The 13,349-nt window shown below is 42.0% G+C and overlaps 1 protein-coding gene and 1 long non-coding RNA gene across 7 annotated transcripts in view; one reads left to right on the top strand and one right to left on the bottom strand.

The window, feature by feature from the left end:
• sox4a (SRY-box transcription factor 4a) overlaps window positions 1–13,349 on the top strand; it is a 143,930-nt gene that overhangs the window by 108,017 nt on the left and 22,564 nt on the right. The gene's annotated exons all lie outside the window — the stretch shown is intronic.
• Window positions 5,543–13,349, bottom strand: part of LOC148186582 (uncharacterized) — a 13,194-nt gene continuing 5,387 nt past the window's right edge. Inside the window, exon 2 of the long non-coding RNA XR_015779531.1 lies at window positions 5,543–13,198. This is a non-coding gene — a long non-coding RNA (uncharacterized LOC148186582). The remainder of the gene's footprint in view (window positions 13,199–13,349) is intronic.

Here is a 13,349-nt window from a genome sequence, read left to right as displayed (position 1 = left end):
TGGTTTTCGGCCTTGCCACTTAAGTGCAGAGATTTCTCCAGATTCTCTGAATCTTTTGATGATATTATAGTATGTAGATGATGAAATCATGACATGACACTCACCTGTTTCCAATTAACCTGTTCACCTGTGGAATGTTCCAAACAGGTGTTTTTTGAGCGTTCCTCAACTTCCCCAGTCTTTTGTTGCCCCTGTCCCAGCTTCTTTGGAACATGTTGCAGGCATCGAATTCAATTGAGTGACTATTTGCAAAAAAACAGTAAAGTTTATCAGTTTTAACATTAAATATCTTGTCTTTGTAGTGTATTCAATTGAATGTAGGTTGAAAAGGATTCGCAAATCATTGTATTCTGTTTTTATTTACGTTTTACACAACTTCCCAACTTCATTGGAATTTTGGTTTTTATGATTATGTTTAGGATGGCTCCAGCTCATCATCAAGCCGTGATTTCAGTCCTGCCCAAAATATTCTGGAAACAAAAACAGTGAAAAACAGTTTAACACTCTAACTCCACAATTCACTACTAAATCGTCTGAAGTCTTTTCACATGTTATGAGCAAGTATTTTCTTACATCTATCATGCATTTAGAAAGAACTTTATGATTTGACTTTATCTGGAATTTTGTCTGAGCAATGTTTCAAAATTGAACCTGAAATAATTAAACTTTCTATTTATTCATTTAGTTAATCTTTATTTAACCAGGTTGCTCCCACTGAGATTAAGAATCTCCTTTTTAAAGGGAGACCTGGCCTAGACAGTGAGCAGTGCAATCACAAAGTTGCAGACAGAGACACAAAAGGTGACAAAACACAATTGGGAGGCAGTTGTACAACCAGGCAGTCTAAAAACATCCTCATCCTATAGAATCTGCATCTAAGTCTTTCATTTAGATTTAAAAACATTAATGTCACCAGCTCCCTGAGTTTCAAGTCATTTTGCAATAAAATCCAGGCTGAGGGTGCTGAATACCCAAAAGCCCTTTTCACAGTGTCTGTCAGAGCTTTTGGGACCAAGAGCATAGAGGTCCTGAATGAGTAAATGAATGAATGCATGAATGAATGAATGAATGAATGAATGAATAGCGTCCGGTGCTTTTCTGCGTGATAAAAACTCATCCTAGGCCATCCTACCTGAGAGGTCAGATCAATTATCAGCTGTCAAAAGTCATATTTGTCAACCAAAAATTTTCATTGTTAATATCTGTCTTAATGAGTGACGTTCAGCAAAGCAATCTATTGCCTGAGCCAGCACACCTATCATAGATATCGTCGCTGTATTTCTTTCTACAAGTCACCATCTGTGTAGCACAGCTCAAAGGACTTGCCTTGGGGGACAGATATTGACACAACGCGACGCATCAAGAGGGGGCAGTAATTAACACAGCATACTACTGTGTTGTTGGTGCACTCCTGCTTTCCCCTCAAAACTCTGCAAAGCTGTCATGAAACCAAAGCCACGTCTGAGTGGCGCACACTCGTTGATCATGTTTGAAGGTAAAGACTTTCTGCGAAGACAGTGCTCACCAGGGGGACACGCTGAAAGGGAGACAGTGTGTGTGGCACACGGTGAAAGACCCTTGTAGAGGTAGAAAGATAAAGACAGAAGGCAGAGGAATGGGTGATTGAGACAAAAGCAGATGAGGGGAGAGTTGAGTGTGTCCTGTCTGATAAACAGGAACATGGCTCATCATTACAGGAAGCACCTGGGGAGCACTGAAGCCCATCTGCCAGCTAATACATACTAATGCTCACACTGCACCACACAGTCACCATCAAAGCCACAGGACACGGACATGGCATGTACACTCTACAGCACATTTATTAAAACACAGGAGTGAGGTAATTCAAAGCAGGATTTCAAAGATGCACTGTGGTTACTGTGAGAAAAATAATTAGCTACCTGTGCCATGAAGGTTCCATCTTTGGTTCCGTTTCCGGTTCTATTTCTTTTTCGTGTGTTTTCGGCAGAATTATTGTAACTACTGGCCTGATGTTGATGAAACTTGGTTGAAGAGTGTAGCATAGAAAAACCTTAGATTTAGAAAGGGATCTGGATCACAGGGCGGATACTTCAGATACGTTTGGCTGGATTGCAGAATACAAAGTCAGCTCTGTAAACACAAAAATCTGTCCGTGAATGAGTGATGAAGTTACACTATTGGTCGGAGTGAGTAATGACGAGTGATGATGATTGACCGTTGCTCTTTTGAAATGAACAGGCACTGACAAAGCTGTAGGCTCAGACACTCCTTACATCCTCAGGGGGACTTTTGCTTTCAGCCATTCTGTTCATGACTGCTGTTCATTCAGTCTGAATCTGGTCCAGTCATGAAGGGACTGACATGCACCAGCTCCAGAAATGTAACTACCTGTCCTTGACAAGATCTTGACACAAAAAGCTAACTTTTGGGTCCGCATGATACACCGCAGGACGACATCAGATAAGAATGCTGCGGACAGAACTGATCCTGGTGTTATTATAAGCCAGCAGACAGCCAGATAGCACTTGCCGCATTTGCATTATACGCCACTGGATGGTGTCAGGTTGAAACGCTGCTGGTAAAGTTGTAATATAAGCAGCACATAGATCGCCCATAGTTAGGAGAAGCGGTGGTGGATGGATGGAAAAACATCCAGACTTTCCTGCAGGAGTATGGTGCTCGCGTCCCATCTGAATGTGATTTTTTTTTGCGATACCTTACCATGTGCCTTCTTTGCTTAAACCTAACCACCTGTGCCTTTGTTACCTAATCTTAAATATGTGCTTTTGTTGACTTCCCGGCTTTGGTTGCCATGTGCTTATGTTGATGTCCTCGCATTGGTTGCCATGTGCTTTTGTTTCCTATACATAATCATATCCCGAAGCGACCTCTAGCTCAACTGGTAGAGTGGGCGCCCAATATGGCTGAGGCTTCTGCAGCAGCCCCAGTTCGAGTCTGGCCTGTGGCCCTTTGCTGCATGTCATTCCCCCCTTCTCTCTCCCAACTTTCCTGTCAATCTCAGACAGTCCTACCAATAACGGGAAAATGCCCCAAAAAATAATCTTAAAAAAAAAAAAACAATCATATCCCACCATTTGCTTTTGTTGACATCCTGGTTGCGGCCTCCTATACGTCAACAGCAGACACAGAAGGATACCTAAAGCGTAATGTGGAGATGTGGAAGTCCACTGACAAAGTGGCAATATGTGATGACTTGGGATGAGAATGTGTTGGTTAAATTGCACAAAATGGAGCTGGATCAGTGGGTACAGCTCCAGAGGAAGCAGTTCCCTTCTGGTGTGTGAGTATGTCTAAGTGTATTCTTCATATTAAGATGTATTTATAAGAATATTTTGGCTGGACTGCAACAACAGGGTCAGCACCGTAAGCTAAAGTATGTGACTGAGGGAATGCTGCCAATTCCTGCTTAAAATTAAGGGCCATCGTTTCATACACAATTCAACCATATCAGTTTTGATCAAGTCTTGTTCACTTTTACTTATATTTTGTGACAGATCATTTGGCCTGGATGAAGGTCTGCACTCTCTGAGTTCCCTCATAGATGTTGCACCAGTTGACAGTAAACCCATGTAACAATGTATACTATGCAGTAAAAATAAAAAGCAGCGTCTGCAGGTGTCCATAGCTTCTGCCTACATTGTTTTCTCAAATCAGCAGCTAAATGTCCTGGTGATCTTAAAACTGCTTTCAAATCTGTTTGAGCTGTACAAACATCATACAAACCTAATGGGTTGGACTTGGCCACCTGCATGTACAGTCTGCTGCCATCCATCAAACGCTTGCTGGGATTTTCTTTTTCCTTTTCTTCCTTTTTTCCCTATAATGTGTACACTTTGTTGGCACCCCGAACAACATTTTGGCTCGCTTACTGTTGCCCTATTTTCCTCCCTCTTTTTCCTCATTAACCGAAAAACACGAGTGTAAAGGATAGTCCGTCACATGGCGCAGTTTACTGTGTCAGGATGATTTCAAACAGGTCCAAATCCCAGAGCAGTTCGGTTTGACACCCACTCAGGCGTGCTATTGCCTTTGATTTTGTGTTTAGTTTGTTTTTTGTGCTTGTGTGTGTGTGAGAGGGGTGTCAGTGGTGTAAACAGTGAATGTCCCCGGTGTCTAGAGGTATTACACTGAAGCGCGGCCATGCATACAGGCCTGCGAGGGCCTTTCTGAATCAGTGGACAGGACCGGAGCGACCTTTTCAACACACATTAAAACAGGGTCACCTCACTGAGATGCAGGTTTGTTGGAGAGCGACACGGAGACTCAGATGAGGAGGGGGTAGGGGTTGCATGTAAATGCCCTCTTCACTATACCTTGTGAAAATGTGCCCTTTCACCCCTATATTCCCATGTGCATCTGTCCATATATATTTGCGTTTCCCAGCTCAGGAGAAAACGCATAAACTGTACTCGGTCACGATATGCTGTCACATATATTGGGTTGATTTGCTTGGAAAGTTGCACAGCATGAGTGGTAATCAGAAGTGAATACACTGCAGTAAGGGCAGTGTTGTATGTGCATCGATCAGAGTGGTCCTGCAGCCATTTTTGATATAAACTTTTTTATCTAATCACAAAGCTGGCCCTGCATCCCCTTATAGGCCAGAATAAAACACATGCATGGGTGCACTTCTCCTACCTCAGCAACAATCCGTACGAAAACGTCTCCACATATCAAACTCGCGGGTGTGTGTCCTTTGTGTGTGTGTGTGTGTGTGTGTGTGTGTGTGTGTGTGAGAGAGAGTATGTGTGTGCGTGCGTGCGTGCGTGTGTGTGTGTGTGCATGCGTGCGTGCGTGTGTGTGTGTGTCTTAGTGCATCAGACCGGTGAGGAGAAGAATAACCCAATTATAGAGACAGTCTGCCTCACAGACATACAGTACGTACACGGGTAAGGGAGAGAGGTGTGTGTGTGTGCGTGCTTGCGTGTACATGTGCACGAGAGACAAACAAAGCACAGTGAAGGAAAGTGATTTTTGATGAAAAGAAAAGAGCAGAAAAGGAGGAGAACAAGAGGCGAAATCGCGGGGCTCGACTGAGTGAACAGGAGTGCGCTGAACAAAGGTGAGCCAGTAAAAATACAACCAGCTCTGGGAAATTTTGATATGTGCGGAGTGCTCAAATATTGAAATATTGGGATTTATTTAAATGAGGAATCCTGAGGGTGGTGCTGCACCATGCACGCCTCAGCTCGTGTACAAAGTACCTCTCCCTTTGCAGCTTTTTTTTTTTTTAGGAAAGGGGGGAGGATAAGGAGGGAAATGTGGCCCTGAACCTGACAATTTGGAGGATGCGGTTGCATAGCAACAGACAGCAGCCGAGTACCTAAAAAGCAAGGCTATTTGGCTTGTTAAATATTCTCTGCCTGCCAGGACAGTACTCAAAGCCAAATGCGTTTCCATAGGACCAGATTTAGAAATGCAGCTTAAAAAGCACATAAGGCTGCAGCTGTACGCAAACCAACACTTTATCTGTTTTTTTGTCCCCAAACTGTGACTTTATTGACATTTTTATCTGCCAAATATCAAACATGGACATGAATACAGCACATCCTTTATTTATACAAACAGTGATTGCATCTTTAGAAGATGTCCAGTTGCTTATAATATTCAATATAAAGATGAGATATTTCATTGTCCACATGAAGGGCACATATTGCATTCATATATTATCTAATAAGCCCGTACACAATGTGGAATTAGCATTTGAAATGCCATGTTTGAGAGCATATAACATGCGCCAGGGGATCACAGTCGAGGTGTTTTGTCATATTACAGATAAACACAAAGCAATTTCCCCTTGAATTTATTAACATTTCAGACGTGGATCCTCAATCTGTGGACATGTATGCATATTTGTGCCTTGGTGTGTCCTTCAGGTCAGGAGATTTCAATAAAGCAATAAGCTGCAGAAGTTGTTTGTAGTGTGTTAAGTCAGCTGTAGATTAAAACAGACAAAAAAAGAAACGACAAGGGAAGATCCCCCCAAAGGACAAACAAGATTCCGTTTTATTGAACTTCTCCAATATACAATGCCCATACATTACCTGCTTTTGAATAATACATCAAATACCAGATATCTTTTTTTTCTTGCTTAATCTAGTTTGAATCCACACCAGCCCTGAAAATCAAAGCTCTGCTCCTCCACAAGCTTTTGCCAACTTTGCAGCCCCTCCACTATCTCAATCCATGGTTATTAAGGTTTTCTTTTGCACATGAATGGGATGGCGTGGCTCGGGGATATATTGTAAGTGACTGCTGTTGATCTCGCCACCAGTGTTTCTCACAGAGCTGTGAATAATAGATAGGAAAGCTGACCAGAGATAATATGTCTCTCATTGAGGACGTAGCTCCTAGCACAAGCAGCATGTCAGAGAATGCTAACAAGGAGCATTTCTTTACCCCCTCCCTCTCCATCTCTTTTTATTTTTGCAAAGCCGCAGAATGTTCCTTTTTCTGTTGGCTCTCATGCATTTATTAATAACAGAGTTCCTTTCAAAACATCTCCTCTGGATGAGATGGATAACACATTCCTTTTATCATACTCTCTCTCTCTCTCTCACACACACACACACACACACACACACACACAGTATGCAGTATATCGTCCTGACAGTGATGAGCTGTGAAATCGAATGGGAGGGCTGGAGTGCAGTTTTGTAGCCTTTCAACACATAAATTTGGGTCAAAGAATAGATTATCACCCCACACATGTCACTCTGTCACTGATAGATACACTCCATCCGGCACCACTCATAAATTACTCATGTTTCATGAAAATTAATGTGCTGTTTAAATTGATAAATGATCATTCTGTAGTCCATATGTCCTGTACATACAGCAGTGTTTATCTTTCTGCCATATGAATATTCAACATTCACTAATATATGCTTTCTAATGGAATTCTATGGAAGTTCCCGTCTGAGAAAGTGTTAACATAATTGGCTGTGCTTTAAAAGACAGGGCGGCTTGTTTTTGTATATAAAGTAGACTTTTAGGTTCAAAGCTCATCTGACATGAAATGAAAGAGCTCAGGTTTACCTTATAGAGCTCAGGGTCTGGACTGCAGCGGCCATATCAAAAGGATCCTATAGAAAAATAAAGACGGGCCGTGCTGTCGCTCAGCAGAGCCACTCCACTGTGAAGAATTCACTGTGTTTGAAGTCAATGACAGCTTTTAGGGATTTGGTGGTGACTCAAGCCTTCTCTTTGCCCACTTACACTCATAAAGATGAGTGTGTGTTGGGGAGGGGGGTCTGAAGGTCACAAAGACAAAGTACAATTTTAGTTATCCTTGGAAGCCAATGGTGAAACTACTTCATTTCCAGCTGACCTAATCCATAAAATCAGTTGTTGACTGTCCTCAAGCAGTGATTGCGATCCACATTTACATTTACTGTTTAGTGGTGACATCTAGTAGTAATAATGACGGGAGCAAAGGAGGAAGTGAGGTGATAATGTAAGAGTCAACAAAGTCTGCTTGAGGTGCTAGGTGGATGGGTGAGACAAACACAGGACATAATTTAGGAAACCACTGTTTGTGTCACATATGAAAGAAAGAGTCAGTGTTGAGTTATGATAATTACCTATGTTGACTTGACATAAGTCATGAGACAATGTCACGTGAGACATGACACAAAACGTTGCGCTACGTTACATTTCTTTAGGTTAGGTTACATTATGTTACATTACATTACATTACGTTACGCTGTGTTACACTGTGTTATGGTACATTCTATTACAGTACATTATGTTAGGCTACATTATGTTACATTATGCTGTGTTATGCTTAGTTATGCTACGTTACGTTACTTTACCTTAAGCTATATTACGATATGTTATGTTACGATAAGTTATGTTCTGATACGTTATGTTCCGATACGTTATGTTACGATACATTATGTTACGCTACCTTATGCTACATTACATTATGTTATGTTACGCTACTTAACATTACGTTACATTATGGAACATTATTTTACACTATTTTATGTCTTGCTGTGTTATATTACATTGCGCTACGTTATGTTACATTATGTTAGGCTAGATTACATTACGTTAGTAACAAAGGTTCCAATTTTTTGCCTAACCATATTGTGTTTTCTAGATCTATAAAAATAGTTTTGGTTCAACTGCAACTGTTCCACAATGGTAACTACTATTAACAGTAATAGTATACAGCCTATTCTTTCGTCCACCAGTAGGAGCACTAATTTAGGGAACAACCCTGTGGGTTGTTTAGTAGCAGAGGGGAAAAACGAGTTAAGGTAAGGCTAAGAGGAATTTCTATGTTTTTAACCTAACATTCTTTTTTTTCAAGTTGAGACAACTAGAAGTGCTTGAGGGGAAGGCCCTTGGTCATAGTTACCATTTGGCAAAGATGAATGAAAGGAACCATTTCTCTGGAGGTAAAACAACATCACACTCCTCTCTCTTTGCTACTGAATGTAAAGACTATTCATTTTAAGCCGTTTGAACAAACAACAAATGCTGCCATTATTGTGGTGAGTTTTTTGCTTTCTGTTGCCAAGAGGATGTTGCTTTATAATCCACTTTACTGAAAGCTTCCACAAAACAAAAGTTATGTTTGCATTCGGTGATACTTAATAAAGTGCATTGTGTATTTACTTAGGATCTAACAAATGTGCTGTAAGCATATCCTAACTAAGTATTTTAAACCCTGTATTGTTTACATCCGTGTTAACTAGGGTTCAGTCTTTGTCTTCTGTTGGTGCACTGCAGCATATCTTGGTGCTCTATGTGCACCTGTAGATCAGTGGACTGGTGTGGAACCATAGGCAGCAATGTGTGTCTCATCACTCACATGCACATATGTCCCAAAATGGGGACTAACTTTTTCTCATATGAACTCTGGACACTGTTCGAAGAATCAGGCCCAGACATTGTGCAGAGTTCTTCTGTCACACATGTGGCAACCAGCATTCAGCAGGACAGTCTGTATCAAAAGCATTGTCAGCTACTGGAAATAATTCTTTAGGTTTAGGTTGAGAGAGCATGCAGAAAGCCAACACACTCTCATCCCAAGTCATCACACGGTGCCACTTTGAAGTGGGCTTCTGTGTCTACGTGTTACGCTCTAGGTATCCTTTTGCATCTGCTGTTGACATTCCGGGATGCTAGACCCAGATGTTGTGGGATGACGCTGTACTGGGTGTTGTTTGGGAAACATGTTTAGGAAACAACAACAAATGGCAACCAACTGTGCAACGTCAAAAAGCGCACATGCTGGCACTGATGGTTAGGATTAGTGAGAGGAGGCACATGGTAAGGTGTAGAAAAAAAACCATCACATTCAGACAGGAAGCGAACACTGGACTCCCACAAGAAAGTCCAGGGTTTATTGGATAAATCCACTGCCCCTCTCCTATGCCCTACAGGGATCTTCGTGTGGCAGTTTCCATCTGGCCATGTTATCAACTGACGCCGCCCGTCCGTGTATCATGCTGCAGTGGTTTAGTGGTTTATCTGGCTGCGTTCTCAGCTGACGCTGCCCAGTATCATGTTTGGTGTATCATTAGCCGCAAAAGGTGGCTTTTGGTGTCAAGATCTTATGCTGAAATCACTGCAAAAGCTGTGGTATTTGACAATCTCTGAATAAGAACGGGTTGAGAAAGCAGGACAACATGTAATACATTGGTCCGTAATCAGGTCATAACCAACAGAGTCTGTTGCCATTCCTTGAATTTGTCTGACAGTTTTGTTTTTTTATCCACAGAAGCTCCCAAATTTAACCATCTCTCCATTGAGATATTTTATTGCAATCTTCATTTAAATTTCTCTTCTTCTTCACCCTAGCCTCAGAAAATTAGTTTCTTCAGTTTTTTTGCGAGCAACCAATAGCAACATCGTCAACACACCCACTCACTCACTGTGAATTCTCCAGACAATTACCTACATTATTCACACATGGGCACAAATGGACATCAATTGTACTAGCAAGCTGGCAGAGTAAGCTCTACTTAAGGACCAGTCCAACTGATTCATACATTTGTGTTCTCACAAACAGCTCCTCTGGGTAATGTCTAGATAATTTCAGGCTTTCAACGCATGTGTGAAAGGTGCTATAGGAAAAGCAGCTCCATAGGCTAACTATAGGTCACAAACTCCACGGGGAACCTTCAAGAGGTCCTTTCTGCGTGAAAGGCACAAAAAGTCAGAGCACTATATCTTACAGGAATACAGGTTGTGTGGGCCATGTGTGTTAAGCCTTTCCTATGTGTTTTCTCATGATCATGAAACTCTTATCTTGTTATTCCAAAAAGAACAATCTTTGTGTTGTTGTGATCACAAAGTAATTGAGAAGTGTTCCAATTAGGTACATCAACAAGTTGTCTCTTTTTAAATTACAAAATAAATATATGCATCAAGTGAAGAACACAAGCTTTCTTCTTGCAATTGCAATAAAACTCAATTTTATTTTCCATTTTATTTATCTCTGGGCTTTTTTAGGTTCTCATGCTGTCCCCCATGTTATCCCTCCCAATGTTCCAAATTATGGTAGGAAATTCTGCTCATTTCTATTTCGACAGAAAAAAGCGTTGGAATTGTGTGTTTCTCCAAATACCGGATACATCACATATGTTCATTATTATGTAGCTGGTAAGTTTCAACAACACTGCGGTTAACTTGTGGGTAGGTTCACAATGTCTTTTGGAGCCACCATTCAGGCTGTTCTCAAACATTTTTCAGTGAAAAGTAATGCACACAAATTCATATATATCCGACATTATCATGAACCTGTCATTCATGCAAAACCCATATATTTTGGAAAACTACAATCACGTGACAAATGCACAAATGACGGGAGTAAACAAAACCACAGAATTTGACCAGAGACTTTCCCACATAGACGCTCAGTAATTTAGGAGTTCTTTAGGTCATAACAATGACATGTATTGGCAGCCCGTTCTCATCAAAAGTCATCAAATATCGCCACTTTTGCAGTGCTTTTAGCATAAGATCCAAATGCCAAAAGCCACCTTTTATGTCCGCATGATATGCTGCTGGACATCATTAGCAGAGACTGCGACCAGACAGAACTGTTTGTAGTGTAGTTTTACACTGTTGGATGGCCTGACGGCACCTGCCGTGGTAGCATAATATGTGTACAGTCAGAATCAGTTGACAATGCAGCCAGATGGAACCTGTCAAGTCCCTATGATACATCGCTGGGCGGTGTTGGGTTGAAATGCTGCCGGTAACAGCGTAATATAAGGGGCATGAAGGTCCCTATAGGGCAGGTGGGAGGGGTGGTGGATGGGTCCAAAAAACCCCAGCTTTTTATGTGGGAGTTCAGTGTTCCCTTTCCATCTGTATTTGATGGGGGGCTTTTCCTACACTTTACCATGTGCCTCCCTCCCCTAACCCCAACCATTCATACCAGCATGTGCATTTGTTGACTTCCTGGCATTGATTACCATGTGCTTTTGTTGCCTAACCATGTGCAATGCAATTCTACCATGTGCATTTGTTGACATTATGGTAGTGGCATTCGGGGACATACAAAGCAGGAACAGAAGGATATCGAAAACCTAGTATTTAGAAGTCCACTGCAAAGCTGCAATATGTGATGGGTTGAGATGATAAATAATTGGGTAACAATGTAATAAAGAAGCACAAGAGTGCCTATAGGGTGGGCGGGAGAGGAGGTGGATGGGTCGAACAAAGCCAGACGTGCCAGACGTGCTGGAGTCTGGTGTTCGCTTCCCGTCTGAATGTGATGGGCTTTTTTCTACACCTTACCATGTGCCTCTTTTCCTTAATACTAACAATCAGTGGCAGGATGTCCTTATGTTAACGTCCTGCTGTTGCTTGCAATGTGCTTTTGTTGCCTAAACATAACCCTGTGCAGCATAATCCCACCATGTGCTTGTGTTGACGTCCAGGAACATCAATAAGAGATACAGAGGGATACCTAGAGCATAATATATGCAGAATGTGAAGTCCGCTGCAAAGTGGCAATATGTGACGACTTTGGATGAAGAAGGAAGGTAACACCTGCATACTTATTCCATGCCACATACAATTTATTCAAGACAACGTTTCGATCCCACTTGGATCTTCGTCAGGACCTGATGAAGGAATTACTGGTCCATTACTAATCCAAGTGGCATGGAGTAAGTGTGCAGGCGTTACCTTCCTTCTTCATCCAAGTTTTCCAAAAGCCTTGTACCTACACGATGTGCGCATAACCACTCTTTTTCAATGACTTTGGATGAATCCATGCTTGGTATTGGAATTATGAGAAGATGACTGTTTTTCCAACTGGCAAATATATGAAGGTATGTGGAAGATCTGTATTCTGCCCTCTACACTGTTTAAGTGGCTGCAAGTTTTGCGTTTGACTAAAGTATGTCACAGCAAACTGTGTCCCAATAGCTCCTGGGTCATCCGAAAATACTGCCCCCAGAGCAAGGCCTTCTTTAGGGCCAGGAACTATGACCAGCGAACTAAATTTTGGTTCCTCTTTTTTGGAATAAGTTTTCAGAGTTCTTTAAATGGCTTCTGGGCAAAGTTCATTGCTGGAAACAGGCTTTCAGAGACCTTTTGTTCTGTCGTGAAAAAACTGCCCCAGAACTGCTTTAGTACCATAAAGCAATACAGCAGATTTGCCATCAGAGCACAGCTAATAACACCTGGAATACAGTGTACATAACATGCAGCGTAAAGGGCCACGGAGCCTGCCAATCCTTTTAGCGATGCTCTTGTTTGTTTAAGGTAGAGCTGCCATAAATTCTCTGCCATAATCATCAGGATGTTTTGTCATATGATGGCTCTGTGAGATGCTGAAGGTTTTACAGGAGATCTTTTGGCATTACTGGTCCATGCAGCTGGCCGTGAGACGAAGCAGAGACAGCTTTGTTTGTCTTATGCAGAGGTGACAGACAGGAGGTCCTCCCCCTCGCCCCCGCACATATCACCTCCTCTCCGTTTGGTGCACATCAAGGGGATTAGTGTTTTGATTTCTCAGGTAAAACAAGCAACATCAATAGCGTCCTGTGAAAGATGCGGCTGGTGTTCTGCATAAACCACGGATTGCTGAGCCATTTACACAGACCTTTGTGAGTTAAACACTTTGACATCAATTGATCAGCTGGGGAACCGGCAGAGCCTTTATAGATTCACTTTCTCCTCCCACGAAAAGAGGGGATGAAGCCTCATCTTGACGGGTTTAATTCTGGGGGAGAAAAAAAAGGAGGAAACTGGGAAAAGAGAGGAAGTAGAAAGGAGGGAAAGTGAAGATGACAGCTTCCTCCCACTGGGTTTGACTGCAGCTGGTGGGTGGAAGAAAGACAGGAACTGAGAATCAGTTTCCTGTTAACTGACTT

The sequence above is a fragment of the Plectropomus leopardus genome, chromosome 17 (genome assembly GCF_026936395.1).
Source record: "Plectropomus leopardus strain MGB_pleo_1.0 chromosome 17, ASM2693639v1, whole genome shotgun sequence".
Classification (NCBI taxonomy): Eukaryota; Metazoa; Chordata; class Actinopteri; order Perciformes; family Serranidae; genus Plectropomus; species Plectropomus leopardus.
Note: the sequence above shows the minus strand (reverse complement) of the source record. Positions and strands in the feature narration are given on the sequence as shown.